The 16,288-nt window shown below is 52.7% G+C and overlaps 1 protein-coding gene across 3 annotated transcripts in view; it reads right to left on the bottom strand.

The window, feature by feature from the left end:
- The window catches only part of PRKACA (protein kinase cAMP-activated catalytic subunit alpha), a 1,211,861-nt gene that overhangs the window by 737,779 nt on the left and 457,794 nt on the right, over positions 1 to 16,288 (bottom strand). The gene's annotated exons all lie outside the window — the stretch shown is intronic.

Below are 16,288 nucleotides of genomic sequence, written 5' to 3'. Positions count from 1 at the left end.
CAGCCTGCCGGAGGACTGAGACCACTGGAGCTTGAGTGCCCACTTCAAAGATCTCATCCACAGACAAGCCTCTGCCACCAGAAGAATGCAGGATGCCATGAGACCGAGCAGTCTCAAGAATTCAGACGCTGGGAGATTCTGGGCAAGCTGAAACTTGTGCACCATCTGCTGAATGTGAAGAGCCCTCACCTGAGGAGGAAAACACCACCCCAGGGACGTGTCGAGCACTGCACCGATGTACTGGAGCCGCTGCGTTCGTGTCAAATGGGACTTCTTTAAATTGAGGGAGAGGCCCAGCCTGTGAAGGGAGTGGAAGGTGACGGACAGATGATCCAGGACTTGCTCGGGAGAGCTCCCCCTGATCAACCAATCGTCCAGGTAGGGGTAGACGTGAATCCCCTTTCCTGAGATGCGCTGCCACCACCACCGTGAGCTTGGTGAAAACCCTCGGGCGGAGGTCAATCCGAACGGCAGGACCCGAAACTGAAAGTGCGAGTCGCCAATCGCGAACCTCAGGTACTTCTTGTGTTTGGGATGGATGGGCACATGGAAGTAAGCATCCTTGAGGCCGAGAGACACCAACCAGTCCTAAAGTTGAAGGGCCTGGAGGACTTGAGAAAGTTACCATCTTGAACTTGTCCTTCCTGAGGAGTTTGTTCAAACTGCGCAAGTCCATGATGGGTCTCAATCCCCCGTCTTTCTTCGAAATCAAAAACCAAGGGGAATACCATCCCTTGTTCTTCTCCGCTACAGGCACCAGTTCTATGGCGCCTTTCTCCAGCAGGGATCGAATTTCCTGCGCAAGGAGCGGATCCGGACTCTTCAAAGAGAGGTTCCCTGGTGGATTGTCGCGAGGCCTCTGCCGAAAAGTAAGACAGTAGCCGTGGGTTATGATCTCCAGAAACCACACATACGAAGTAATGGCTTGCCACTCTACAAGATGCTGCGCCAGCCTTCCCCCAACCGGCGAACCATGGGACCTGGCCTCATGACTGAGTGGTAGCGGCTGCGGCGTTGCCCGAAGGCAAAGAGGCAACTGCCCGAGCGGCCTTGGCACCTCGAGTACCTTTGTTTCCACCTCTGGCACTCTTACGATGGCCTCTTTGACTGCTAGATCCCCTCGCTTTACTGAAGGACGAGTAATAGTGAAAATGAACCTCCCCTCCGTTGCTGTCCCTTAGGACGAAAAGGCAGAGGTTGGCGAACTGCAGCGCCCAACGACTTTGCTGCAGCTTTGGAGGTCTCAAGGCTCTCGTCAGCTAAGCTGCCAAAAAGGTGTTCACCGTCAAAGGGCATGTTGAGGAGCCGGGACTGCACATCAGGAGCGAACCCAGACTTCCGCAACCACGCAAACCTGCGCATTACGGTGCTCGCAAACCTGACTGAACGGCCTCACACATGGCATCCTTGCCATCCTGAACCATAGCCAGGAATGCATCCCGTTTGTCCCCTTCGGGAATATGTTCAGCCGCTAATGCAACACAGTTCCACAGAGTTTGTGTGAAACGAGACAAGGCACATATGGAGTTGGCCGCCTGTAGCGCCATACCCCCCGAAGAAAACACTTTCTTCGCCCAGCCGTCAAAACGTTTGTCGTCCCTATCCAGAGGGATAGTAGGATTTGACGCCTGCTTTGCCGGGGCCGCAGCCGCCTGCACCACCAAACTCTCCGGAGTGAGGTGCCTAGACAAGTAGCAGAGGTCGCTACTGGCTGGGCGGTATTTTCGCGACAAAGACTTGCCCACTGCCGGGAGACTCTCCGGAGCAGTCCAAGCCGCCGCCACCCTTCTCTGCAGAGCCATATGAAAAGGCAAAACCGGGTCAGTGGGACCGAGATCAAGGATGTCCGTGAGATCACCCTGAACGAACTCCCCGGGGGGAGCTGACCAACCCAAGTACTCGGTGACGCGAGACATAAGGCGCCGATATGAAGAATCGGCATGAGTGCCAGGCTTCGGCCTACAAAACTCCACCTCCGGAGAGGTGTCCAGTCCACTGGCATCAAGCAGCGACTGCCGCAGGTCATCAAACTGGCTATGGCCCGAGATAAGTTAATCGGGAACCGTAACCGGAACCAAGCCGCCATCAGAGCCTTCATCACCCTCTGAAATGTACTCCAGGCGGGGAGAGGAAGACCTCTGGGGACCAAAGCAGTGCCTGACCTTAGCCAGAGCCTTTCTAGGGGCAAACCCCATGCCACGGGGCCCCTCCGACACCATCGCCTCGAAAGGCGTCGAGAGCGTCGACAGAAAAGGCGTAGAAGTCGAGCAAATCGGCGTCGACGTCAGCTGCAGCGCCGCCAGCATCGGCAGCGTCGACACAGGCCTCGAAGCAGGAGCTCCGAGCGTGTCTCCACGACCTAGGCGCCGATGGCGACGACCCCCTCGGAGGCGGAGCCTCGAGAGAAATCATCGACGACCTCGGCGCCACAGGCGTCGACGTCTTCTTCGAAGACGGCACAGGATCACGCGGTCTCGAGCGCGTCGAGGACCAGGACCTAGAACAGGCATGGCGAGAACGGCTACCCTTGACCGAGCGGGACCTCTCCCGCGAGCTGTGCCGACCACCCGAGCCCGAAGGCGTGTACGTGCAGTGCCTCTCGACTGGTGCAGACCGACCCCACTCGGAGGTGCGGACGGACCAGTGCCCTGCGATTCAAGAATCGCTAGCATCTGCTTCCCGAAGGAAGCCCATTCCTCCGGTGTCGCTTGCATGGAGGGATAAGCGACCCGCCGACGGACGGAGTCCTCAGAAGAGTACGGGGAAGGCAACCGATGCCGGCGCTTCCAGGAATACCTCGAAGAGGCGGAGGAGTGGCGAGACAGACTACTGGAAGGAGACCCACTGGACTTCCGACGATGATGCGCAGAGTCACCCCTCGAGTCATCCGTCGAAAGCCCCGCAGACCTCGACTTCCGGGGCTTAGACACCCGGCCTACCGACAGCTTCTTGCGTTCCTGCAAGGCCTTTGCCGCGAGCGACTGGCGACAGTCGTCTGTATCTTGGGCCTCCCCGAGGCACCAGAGGCAGGCGTCGTGCAAGTCCGTGACCGACATCTTGGACCCACAGTCCCTGCATTTCTTGAAGCCCGGACGTGGGGTTGAAGACGAAGAAGACATCGCCACGAACAGGTCTTCACAACAAACCGAACAGGTTCAACGAACCGAGAATTGAAAACAGCAAACTCCGAGTCGAGGCGTACCGAGATTCACGAAGCGAACACGTTCGCAGAAAAAACGGAACTGAGGCTATGGGCGTCGTGCGTCCTACTTATCACATCGGGTGGCGTCGGCCATCGGAGGAGGTCCTCGGGGACAGCGCATCGACATCGACCCAGGAGCCAAAGATTATCTTAAGCAGTACAGCTGTGGACATTACCTGTCAGATATGGAGTACGTCGGAGGACCCAATCCCCTCGAATGTAGTATTTTGTAAAGGTGGTGCAGAGGACCATGTGGCAGCTGCACAAATGTCTTATGGGAACTCCCCTTTGCAAAGCAGAGGAAGTTGCGATACACATGGTGGAGTGAGCCCTTAAATGTTCTGGAGGATCCTTACCGGCTAGGTTGTAACATTCTGAAATTAAAATAATCCATCTAGAGATGTCTTGTTTGGTGATGGCCAGGCCCAATTTATGACCTATGTAGCCCACAAACTCATCATCATTCTGTCTCAGTTTTGGTAATCTGGTAGTATAGAATCTCAATGCAGCCTTAGGGTCGGGTCTGTGCCACACCAGGAAAAAGAGGAAGAAAGGCTTCAGAGGATAAAAGGATGGTAAGGTTATTTTCTGAGTGATGTGAAATTCAGAAACAACTTTAGGGAGAACTTTAGGCTTCACTTTCAATACCGCTGGGTCTTAAAGGAAAAGTATGAGGAGGCTTGCAGGATAAAGCCTGTAGCTCACTCATCCTTCGGGCAGATGTTATAGCCACTAAGAAAACTGTTCAAGAAGTCGTAATGGGCAAGGATGAAGAGGCTCAAAAGGAGCACCCATTCGATAGTGTAAAACCAGATTGAGATCCCACAGGGGGACTTGGAAAGAAGTATGAGGATAAAAATTAGTTAATCCTTCAAGAATTAGATTACCAGAGGAATCTTAAAATAGGAGACTTCCACCGCAGTGCGCCTGAAGATGGATAGCACTGCTAGATATCCTTTGGTTGTTCCAATCTGGAGCCCCAGATATGCCAAGTGTACAAGAAACGATGACCCTTTCTCATGCAATATGCTGATGGTGTGAACACTCTTCTTTCTACACGAGCTGCAGAACTTATTCCAACGGCAGCGATAAAGATTTGGTTGCTGGTCTTCTGGCCCAAAGCCACACCTCCATTACATCGTCCGGGTGGTCCCAATCCTTGTATCGCAGCCTCTTGGAAACCATGCGTGAAGGATGAGAGTCCTGATTTCCAGACACAGAGACACAGACACAGACGCAGATAGACCTCTTAGTGGAAGACGAATCGGAGGCCAGATGGACATGTCCAGAAGGTCCGGGTACCACGTCCTCCTGGCCCAATCCGGGGCAATTAGGTTCATGGATTTCTTGAAACTTCTCAACCTCCTCATTACGTGAGGAATGACGGGGACTGGAGGAAACACGTAGAGAAGTGGAAACTCTCAGTCCACCACGAGCGTGTCTCCTAGAGCTGCTCTCGTGGGAAATTCCCTTGAGCAGTAAAGTTCTCACTGGTTTACGAACAAATCCACTTAAGGGGTTCCCCAAAGGGTGAAGATCTCTTGAAGGACGGACTTCCTGATCTAGTTCCGACTCGTGGGAGACTCGGCTCTGCCTGCTCAGAGCATCTGCCGCCGTGTTCTATTCTCCGGCTAGGTGAACTGCTGACAGAGATTCCTTCTTGTATTGCCCAAAACCAGAGCTAGATTGCCTCTCTGCACAGAGGTAGTGACGCTACACCACCTCTCCTGTTGAGGTAGCCCATGGCCACTGTGTTGTCCGTCATTATCAGGACCTTCTTTCCCCCGTACAGATGGCATGAAGGCCTTCAGCGCTAGTCTGATTGCCCTCAGCTCTAAAAGGTTGATATGTAGTTTGGACTCCGATGGAGACCAACGACCGCTGATGGTGAAGTCGTTGGTATGGTGAGGTGTCTCTCACTACTGTTCTTTCCGGCCATGGTTGCCAAAAAGGTTCTCCTTTCAAGATATTTTCCAGACAGGCCCACCACTGAAGATCCAGTAAGACTCTACCTGGGATTTGTAGGAGGTCCAAAATCCTTCCTGAGAATAGTGACCACTCAGAGCCCACTGTAGATATTCTCAGACGAGCCTCTGGCACCAGAAGAAAAATGCAGGATGCCATGAGACCGAGCAACATCAGAAAATCAAAGGCCGGAAGATATTGGGCATTCCAGAATTTTGTCACCATCTGCGGAATGTCTTGAGCCCTCACCTCTGGTGGCGAGGCTTTTCCCAGGGAAGCATCCAAGACCACTTCGATGAACTGGAGTCTTTGGAAAGGTATCAAATGGAACTTCTTGTAATTGAGGGAGAAGCCCATTCTGTGTGGGAAGTGTCAGGCGATCCTCAGATGTTCCTGGGCCTGTTCGGGTGAACGAGCCCTGATTAACCAATCGTCCAGGTAGGGGTAAACGCAACTCCCTCCCCCCCCACTCCCTCCTGAGACTCTCTGCCACAACAGCTATCGATTTGGTGGAAACCCTCGGGTGGAGGTTAGTCCGAATGGCAGAACTCGAAACTGATAATGAGTCGCCAACTGCAAAACTCAGGTACTCTGTGCTGTAGATGGATTGGCACATGAAAGTAAGCATCCTGAAGGTCCAATGACACCAACCAGTCTTGTGACCATCTTGAACTGATCCTTCCTGAGGAACTTGATTAAGTTTCTTAAGTGCAAGATGGGTCTCTATCCTCAGTCCTTGTTGGGGATGAGAAATTATAATTTACTCATCGTAGTGACTAATGTACTCTTAGTCCATAGTCCCCTTTCCTCCATACTGTATGGGCTATTAAAACTGATGGTAGCCCCAGGGTGGAGAGGAGATCCTCCTTAAGCAAATAGGTTCCTGAGAACCGCCCGTCCTAAAGCCGGATCAGATTTAGAGCCTGCATCCAAAAAGTAATGCTTGTAGAAAGGCGAGGGGAGGCCCAAGTGGCCGCCCTGCTTATGACTTGCCAAGGGACATGGCGCTGGAATGCAAGGGCCGTTGGCTTGGCCCCGACTGCGTGGGCATGAATGTTGGCCAGGATCGGCTTGTGCTGGTCCTCATACGCTTCTTTGATGGCAGAGACCATCCATCGGCATATGGAAGCCTTAGAGACCCGATAGCCTGACCTGGAGCCTCCGAAAGTGACAAACAGGGCGTACGATTTACGGAAGCCTGTGGTCCTGTCCAAGTAGAATTTCAGGGCACGCCTCTGTGCTTCGTCCTTGGGAATCGGGAAAAAACATAGGAAGGACTATTTACTCGTTCAAGTGGAAAGCAGACGGAACCTTGGGCAGAAATGCTGGGTGTGTCCGCAGGACTACTTTGTCCTTGTGAAAGTTAGTATATGGTTCCGAGGCAACCAGCGCCTGGATTGCGCCGACTCTACGAGCAGAGGTCAGGCCGACTAGTAAGGCTGTCTTGATGGTGACCAGCCTAATGTCCACGGATGCCATTGGCTCAAATGATTTCTGCGCCAGAGCGCCCAAGACTATGTTAAGGTCCCACAACGGGTGTGGTCTCTTGACAGGCAGTTAGAGCCTTGCGAGTCCAGTTAGGTGTTTCACAATAGGATTGGAGGAGGAGAAGATGCCTTCCTCCGAGTTCCTGTAAGCCTCAATCGCTACGAGGTATGTGTGCCAGGTGTCCACCTGCACGCCTGAGTGGGCGAGGTGCGCCGAGAAGGAGAGCACATCGTCCAAGGTGCACGCCAGGGGGTTGATTCCATTCGAGTCTGCCCAGCGGCAGAATCTGGTCCATTTGCTTTTGTACTGGGCCCCGGTAGCCTTGGCCCTGGCGCCCTGTATCAGATTGGCCTGTGGGACGGAGGAACTACGCTTTGAGGGCTAGTTTCCCTGGCAAAGGGTGGATGACTTTGCCCCCCCCTGCTGTGCCAGAAGATGTGCTGGGCCCGTCGGGAGGTTAATCGGGGGCACTTCAAAGAGACTGAGCAGCTCCGAAAACCATGGCCTGGCCGGCCACCATGGAGCTATCAGAATGATGAGGAGTTGGCGAGACTCCTTGATTTTGCAAATTACTCTGAATCAGGGGCGTGGGCAGAAAGGCATAGGCTTTCATGCCGGACCACTGGAGGTGAAATGCATCGCCTCGAGAGCCGGGGTCCTGACCTTGCCAGGATGCGAACTGGGGACACTTCTTGTTGTGCCTGGTAGCAAAGAGATCCACCTGGGGGTGAACCCACCTGTTGATCTCCTGAATAATGAGGTAGTTTAGCTGTCAATCGTAATTGTCCGCTCCCAGCCTGTTGAGCCTGTCCGCTTCAAAGTTGGATTCCCCCGGGAGGTGGACTGCCGTGAGGTAAATGTTTTCCAGGGCCCACTCCAACATGCTGATTGCCAGTCTGCACAGAGGAGGGGGATCTGGTGCCTCCCTGCTTGTTGATGTAGTACATGCTGGTCGAGTTGTCCCTCTGGATGAGGACCACCTTCCCCCAAGAAGTGGTAGGAATGCCCTGAGCGCCAGCCAGATGGCGTTCAGCTCTCGCCAATTGATGTGGTATTGCTGCTCCCGTCGAGTCCCGGTGCCGTGGACAGATCGTCAAGGGTAGCTCCCCAGCCCTCGAGAGCGAGGAATCTGTGGTGACGGTGGCCTGCGGAGTGGGCGGTCGGAAGGGCTTGCCCATCAATAGGTTGTAGTCTCTGGACCACTAGGTTAGGTCCGGGTGGAGAGATGGGGGAAACGCTGATCAACTCGGATTGAGAGCCCCGCTCCTGGTTCCATGAGGCCGTTAAGTGCAGCTGAATCCTTAGTCTTGTGTAGGGGACGGCTAATAGGACCGCTGCCATTAGACCCAGGACATGTTGGTACCACAATGCCGAGGTCACTTCTCTGTTGAGGAAGTGGGTGGTGGCCCTCTTAATAGCCAAGATTTTGTCCTCCGAAAGGAAATACCTTCTGGGAGCATGTGTCCCAGATGAGGCCCAAAAATGTCAGTCTGTGTGGGTTGCAACTGTGACTTCTTGAGATTGAGCAAAAAGCTCAGATTGTGCAGTTTTCATAAGGGCATGGGAAGAGTGTTGGACCGCTTCCAGAGATGTAGCGCTGACGAGCCAGTCGTCAAGGTATGGGTAGATGTGGAGGCCCTGCGCTCTGAGGAGGGCCACCACCGCATTCATGAGCCTAGAGAAGACCCTGGGCCGAATTGAGGCCAAACAGAAGGACCTTCTACTGAAAATGGTAGCCCATGATCCTGAACCGAAGGAAAGAATGATGGGGCTGCCAAATCGGGACGTGCAGGTACACGACCCACAGGTCCAGGGAGCACATCCAGTCGCCCTTGTCCAATGTCTCCACTATAAAAGCTGGCGTAACCATCTTGAATTTTTGCAGGGGTAAGGAGAGGTTGAGGGTGGAAAGGTCCAGCACAACTCTCAGGCATGCCTGGTTCTTCTGAATTGCGAAAATCCTGGAGTAAAATCCAAAGCCTTGCTGGGAGGCTGGGAAATCCTCCACTGCCTGGCTCTCTACGAGCGACCGGATCTCCGCCAAAAGAGTTGCTGTCCAAACCTGTGGCAGTGGAGGGTTTGAGAGAGGAGAGGCTGGGATAGGGAGGTGGTAACCCGTGGATACTACGGAGTGGATTCAGGGTGCCTCGAAATTCTGGCGCCAGAGATGTGCATGGAGAGCAAGTCTGCCCCCCACTGGATGGACCCGAAGGGGAATGTCATGCCTTCTTTCCCCTCGGAGGCTGTTGCAGAGGAGGGGGACTGGACAAAACCCTTACTCTCCCCTCCCCCCTTTTTGTTGCTTGCGCCGGCAAGCAGTCCGGCTGCCTGGATGTATGCTGCTCCTGGAAGCCTAGGAACCCTCCTTACGTACGACTCCTATCGGAGCGCTGCTGAGATTGGGTGCGGTCTTTGTAAGGATGGATAAAGACTTGGCCGTTTGTGAGCGGTTTTTCTTTTTGTCCAGCTCTTCGTCCGTGGAGGGGCGGAAAAGGCTGTCCTTCTCATGACCGTGTCGATACAGATGGCACGGCCAGAGGTGTCAATATGGGCCACGGTGGATTCCATGAGATCATGCGCCACCAGCTTCGGCTAGCCACACCTTAAAGTGTGATTGGCTCTGGGTGGGGAGTGCCGGGAGGAAGTCCGCAATTTGGTTGGCGGCAGCCAGCACATATGCGTTGGCCTTACGAAGATTTAAGGACACGTTGCAATAGACTTTGCCATGCGCATACAAGATCTTCTCCTCCTTGCCTAGCAGCGCCGCAGAGGAAGCGGCTGAGGACAACTGAGGCTTGGAGTAAAGTAATACTGCAGCGATCACCGAGGAGTGTGGCTGAGGACGGCCCGAGAACAAGAGTGTATCCCACTCCATCTGCCTTTACTTGGCGTCCAGGCATCAATTAACCGGCTGGGCTGCCCTTCTTGGCCAGAGAGACTACATCGGTCTGCAGAGGAATCCCAATTTGGCAGAGACGTGTCGTGTGAGGACTTCCGCCAGAACCCCCACTGCCGGCTGCTCAACCTCGGGTTGGGGTAGGCCCAGATACACCGCCAGACCAGCAAGACGTTCGTGGCCGGCCCTGGCTGAGGATAGCGTGTCTGGATGATCCTCCTCATCCGTATCCAGTGGATCTGGGGGATCCTGTGGAGGAGTAGTTGGTGCCGGAGGCTGGGGTACAGGGACCGCGGCTCGAGGCTCAGGAGGTGGCGGAGGCTGGTACGGAGACTGCTGGGGAGCCGGAGGAGGCTGCTGCGCTGGGGCGCCGGCATCTGTGGGGCCGCTAGCATTGCGGGAAGGACTTCTCTGATGGCGTCTTTGAGGATAACCCTCATCCGAGGTGATTTCATGAGGCCGAGGAACCTCTCGAAGACGACCTCGTCACTGGCCGAGGAGGTGGCAGCAGGTGCTGACGGGGAGCTTCTGGAGCCGCTGCGTACCCTGTCCATATGGACACAAAGGAAAGCTGCCCTGCGCAAAGGAGAGTTAGGCTGTAGGCCACGTACCTGGTTGAGGCCAGTCCCACCTTGACACTCGTTCTTCGCAGAATTCCTGGAATGGCATTGGATGGGTGCCTCTCTCTGGCGCAGCGGCCATTTTGTCAAGCTGCCTGCCACAAGTCTGCAACGTGTTACTCAGCCCGCTGGGCCCGGCCTTGTCAAAGACTCTTGCGTGTTGATCACTAGGCCTACCCTTCTCCTCGGGCCTAGGCCCGGAAGGTGTGGCCCCCTCGAGCCGGGGATCGTTAGAGCTGCGTTTAGGCGCCTCCTCAGACATACTGCCGGTATTAGGGCATAGTCCCACGGCCGTGGTGCCGGTACAAGGGCAGAGCCCCTCGGGTTAAGACCCGGTAAAAGAACCTTCCTGTCCTTCAACACTGTCACCGGGAGGATCCGAGGATCCCTTGGCCAGAAGGCCGGTAGCTGCAGCAGCCTCTATGCACGTGCTGGTAGAAGGACCTGACGGGCCCGCGCAGAGTCCCTGAGAAGGAGTCTCCATTGCAAGGTGTGATGGATAATATCGACCCTACCTTGGGCTTGGTTTGATGTTTCACGAAGTTCTTGAGGTCCTCTGGTGGCGACTTCTGGAAGAGCTCCACCAGCCTAGTCTGTTCTTCAGCACTTTCGAGGACAGCGAGACACACGCTGAACAATCTTGCCAACCGTGGTCAGAGGGCGTGGGCGTCTGAAGTTGGGAAGAGCCCGTTGCAGGCTGGAAACCTGCTGAACCCTGTAGAAGTCAACATTCGCCGGGGAGGAGCGTGACGCCTGAATGACAAAAAGACAAAAAGACAAAGAGGAAGTATCCGCGCGTGGAATTACATGGCCGAAACCAAACCCAGGAGCGCTGGTGAATGCGCCCCGTTCATGTCGATGCAGAAAAGGGGACTGAGGTGTGGCGCCGGAGGGCAGAGTCAGGCAGCACATGCTCCCTGGGCCGCACCCCCTGCGCGCCTCTAAATTGAAAGGGTAAGAAGGTTTTTTCTGGTGAAAAAGGTTAGTCTCCCGTCCCTTGGAAGGGACGCCCATACAGTATGGGACGGGACGCAAGAGTAAATAAGGGGTATAGCAACCATTGTTCCTCTCCGCTACAGGTACATGTTCTATTGTACCTTTCGCTAGCAGGGTTGAAATCTCCTGCACAATGAGCGGATCTGGAATTTTGACCAAGCTGGGTTCCGGTGGATGATCCCAAGGCCTCTTTAGAAAAGGAAGGCAGTAACCTTGGGATGCCGTTTCCAGTGCCCAAGCATCTGAAGTAATGCCCGCCATTCGTTCAGATGCCGAGAGATTCTGCCTCCCACCGGGGTCTTGTGGGCTAAGGTCTCAGAGCAGTTTAGGGACGGCTGCAGCAGAGGCTGAGGGTAAAGATGCCGCTGTTAAGGCTGATTTAGCACTCCTTCCTCGTCCACCACAAGGGAATTTCCTTTGTCCTTTCTGTACAGCCTGTCCTTTTCCTCTACCAAAGGAGGAGTAGTAATGAAAAAACCGACCTCTCCAGGAAGATGAGCCCGAATAAGGTTGCCAAATGGAGGCGCTAAAAGAATTGACCGCCGCCCTGGTGGTCTGCAGCTTCTCCAAACTTTCGTCCGCATTCCTGCCGAACAACCTCGAGCCGGCTAAAGGCATGTTGAGAAGTTTGGCCTGTACGTCAGGTGCAAACCCCGACTTTCTCAACCACACAAATCTGCGCAGTACCGTGCTTGCAGCCATGGATCTGCTGATGCTGTCAGCAGAATCCAGCCCTGCCTGGAGACACTCCCCTGTCGCCTCCTTGCCATCCTTAATGATATCCAGAAAGACTTCCCTTTCTTCGCCTTCTGGAATAAGTTCAGCCGCCCCTTTAATATAGTACCACAGGGTATGGTAAACCTGGCTAGGGTACAGGTGACATTCGTGGACTTTAGAGCCATACTGCCCGAGGTAAACATCTTGCGGGCCCAATCGTCCACTTTCTTATCCTCTGTATCTGGGGGGACTAGAGGGATAGGCTGCCTGTCTGGAGAAGTCGCAGCCTGGATCACTAGGCTCTCAGGTGTAGGGCGTTTCCTGAGATAATCAGGGTCACTGGAGGAAGGTCTATACTTTCTAGTAAAGCTCCTATCAATAGCTGAACCAGCCTTAGGAGTCTCCCAGTTAGATTCTACCTTCCTTTGTAGGACCCTATGGAAGGGTAGAAGTGGGTCTTTTTGCAGACCCTGATTTAGGATGTCTGTCATATCATCCTGTTCGAAGGTTGGTGAGGCCCTGCTCCAACCCATGAATTCAGTCACCTTGTTCATAAGGTTCCTGTACCCTGAATCAGCATTTTCTGAATGGTCAGGTTTTGTGAACTCCAACTTTGGATGATACGTATCTATACTACTGGCAGCGTTGAGGTCTTTCAACCTTGACTCGGGGTCAATTAGTTCCTCAGGAACTTCTCTAGAGCCAAATTTGACTCCTAAAGGAGAAACATCCCCCTCAGAGGCACTTTCCTCTTCAAGAATAGAGGACATGGACTTAAAAAAAGTCAGACCTCGGTACAGGTTTGTAGATTCTTTCCTGTACTAGAATTTGCTTCAAGGGATTCGAAGAACCTGAATGAGTTTACTGTTTCTTCGATAGAGATACCTTTGACTTCGGCGTTGAAGCGATCAGCACCGATGAAGACATGGATAGACTTGACGTTTTAGGTTTTGACGGAACCGGGGGATCGACTCGATTCCCGGGTCGAAGCCTTTGACTTTTTGGTGTCAGATCAAGAATGTCGAGATTCCAACTTACTATTTGCCGAAGTAGTTTTTGATCTGCCTGCGTCGTCCAAGGGAGCGACCGGGGTCCGACTCTTGCGAGGGGCTTTTGAGGGGGTTGAGGCCGCATTCTCAAAAATTCACATCATTTCCACCCTGAAAGCATTCCACTTGTTCGGGAAATCAGACCTAGTCGGGCATCGTATCACCTCAGTGGAGTTGTCTGATGACAAAGAGGGAGACCTTAGAAGAAGTCGAAGAATGTCTCGACCAACTCCTCGAATATTTGTGCCGGGTGGAGTCCATCTAAGATCCCTTCAAAGCTTCCCGCCCCACCGCCAATTTACCTTTTCGTTCACAAAGAGCATTTTCAGTTATAGACTGACCGGAGACGCAATCGTCAATTCGATGGTCTTTACCCAAGCACCAAACCGGGTGAGGATCTGTGATAGACATTTTTGCCCCACTGTTCCTCCAACACAGAGATCGCGCTGTCAAAGAGCAAATGATCATTGCTCAACTCGCAAGTAGTGTTTTCTGCCTCGTCAATCTAGATATCTGCCTCAGTCACCCTTTCTATTGCTCCACGTCTGTGTGAATTCCGCAAGTGAGCTCTGAAACTCCCTCTTGATTTCACCCAACATCTGGGCTAGATCCTGCTTCATTATCAGAGCGCTTGATCCAATCCCCTCCTCTGAACCAGCTCACACCACTATTTCTGTGAAAGATTCTGCCTTGCAAAGCTTTTCTTTAGTGTATATATAGGGCCATCACGTCTTTCCAGCATTCACGGCATTGGACACCATTCCCATAGGCAGACGCTAGTACAGCAAAACACCAGACAACACAAGAAGGTACCCGGCCAACAGCCACCAAAGAGCACTCCAAGTTGACAATAGCAGGAGAAGTAGTCACCTGGGAATTGTTACATGCCACCAGACAGGAGGATTCCACTTCACCAGTACCCTGGTTCACATGGAGCGCAGGACAACCAGGAGCCGTCACAGGACAGAAAACCCAGGGTTAGGCAATTGGAGGGAGTGCTCTGAGCTGTAGATGCTGTCGAAAGGCCTCGTAAACTACGAGTAAGGCAGGACAAGGATTAAGGTCCCAGGAGGTATAGGGGTTCAAGGGATAAACATACGGGCCGACCACTTTCAAGAGGCCTCTGTCCCCCAACCCCCTCCACAAGATCGCGTTACTAAGCAATTAAGGGGGCAGGATCCCTCTTGTGGCTGAAAAAGGCGTAATGCCTCAGCTTAAACCCCCTCACTCACAGGCGGGTGTAGTCTGCCCAGCAACCTCAGCAAACCTCTGGTGCATTGTGCGCCATAGTTCTGAGGAAGCAGTCCCCATCGTGGGCTGCGTCTGCTGTATGCTATCTGGAGTCCTCAGACTGCCAGATGCAGCTGCCAAACCACTCGGGGCTCAGCCCCCCAGTTACCAGGAGCCACTACAGTTGCGATGTGTGGATAATGGGATACACCAGGACAGCAGGAAGGTTGCCTCGACTTGTCTTCAAGGAACCGGCATAGAGCATGTCTTGATCGGCTGCAAGCTAAGCCATGCACTGTGGTCTGAATTTAAAGGTGTATGGAATTATGTAATCTTTGCTTCGCAACAAAAGAACCTACAGATCTAATGAGATTTTTATATAAAAGAGCTATCTGGTCACAAGCTCTGCTCTGCCCTGCCTCCAGTCCACCCACACAACAGCAGCAGCAAGGACCAAGGAGGAATAAGATGTAGTGAGTGAAACCCCATTGGAGCTTCAAAACACCAATAACCTTTTTAAGAATTGTAAGCAGAAGGTTTCTGCACTCCCACTATAATATTGGTCAAGGATTTGGATCTGGCCCACCTTGTAACCTGGCCTCTGCATTTTCCAGCCAGTAATACCTCCCTACCACAGTCATAACCGTCCCACAAATTCTCACTACCCCATAAACCAAGAAAAAAGGTGTTCCAATCCACTACACCCCAACCCCCCCCCACCCTCCACAGAAAGCACCCAAAAATGCAGCAAAATTGCTTTTTGGCCAAATGTAGGGAAACCGCTGTGATGTGGTGGGTGGGTGGCTACCAGAGATTGAGCTGTGAGGGAGTATGCCTTCTCTTTTGTCAGCTCATGATCTGGGGACGAATGAAAAAGTACTTTTCAACCAGGCCTGATGTCCCAGGAAAATGTACACCTCTGGCTGAATCCGTGTCCTGACGCAGATTTGGTTATAGGCTACAATGAAGCCCTCCAAATACTGAAGATCACCAGCCAATGCAGCCCTGCCCAGAATAGAACATGCTTTCCACCAGGCAATTGTGCTGGGTGATAAATCTATGTTCTTCCCTACCTCAGCCCTTCCTGTCCCTTCTTCCAGACTGAGTCAGAGGCAGGAGAAGGATATGGAAGGTCCCCTGCATTGAGGCAAGCCTGAAAACTACAGCTAAATGAGCTTGGGTGTTTTTCGTTTAATATCATTGAAGAGGATCTCAGATCTGTAGAGATCAGAAGTGAGGAGACTTCTGAAAACGTTAAATGCCAACATGCATGTGGTGTTCTTTCCTGCAAGGAAGAAAATGGGAATGTTTGGTAGGGCTGGAGTATTTTGGGAAGGCAAGCGTGTCAGTTTGGCCAGTTCGGCTCAGTAGTCTCAAAAGCGTGTAAGGGGTCAACAAAATCTTAACTCCGACTAAGGTAGATTAACAGTTGGTTGACAGAATAGTCATTTAGACAAAGCTGAAAGATTATCCCATGCTGTACATATTTCTACTGGAGAGTTCTGTCAGACATGTGTTAAAGGTTGTAGAGGGCCTATGCCACCCCCAGCCCCGTTTGCCATACAGGCAAACATGTGGAACATAAGACCAAACCCAAATTATGCATGCTTGGTACCTAGGCAATGGTTGGAAAATCTGTTTTTCCTTCAGAAAAAGTTTGAAAGCCCCAGTTTCTCCATGTATTCTGCATCTTGCTGCTTAGAAAGTAAAGAAGAGTTGAAGAGTGGCACCTTATCTGATTCCATAAGGAGAGCACCAGCGGTGCGATAACGGTGCATCATCAGCAACACCCCAAAGCACTGTACCTTTAGCCTGAAAAATCTCTGGTTTTTCTGTACTGATAAACAGAGGAATTTCTATAGACTCTAAAGTATTCAGCTTGAGTGGCCCTGGGCAATTTATCAGTCCTTTCTCCTGGTGTTGGGTCTAGACAGACTATCGGTATGTGTCTCTATTGGGTCTCCACAGAACCTAAAAGTAATTGGTGAAGAATTCAAAGAGCCACCTACCAGTTTAAAGACCATGATGAAACCAATAGCGTGGAAGATGGTACTGCGACGTTAAGACTTCGCCTTAAAAAGGAACAAGGCTATGAATAAGCTATCAGATCTGTGAAAGAATGAAG

Source organism: Ambystoma mexicanum, chromosome 3q (genome assembly GCF_040938575.1).
Source record: "Ambystoma mexicanum isolate Mex_15411 chromosome 3q, UKY_AmexF1_1, whole genome shotgun sequence".
Classification (NCBI taxonomy): Eukaryota; Metazoa; Chordata; class Amphibia; order Caudata; family Ambystomatidae; genus Ambystoma; species Ambystoma mexicanum.
This window is presented reverse-complemented; position numbering and strand designations above follow the sequence as displayed.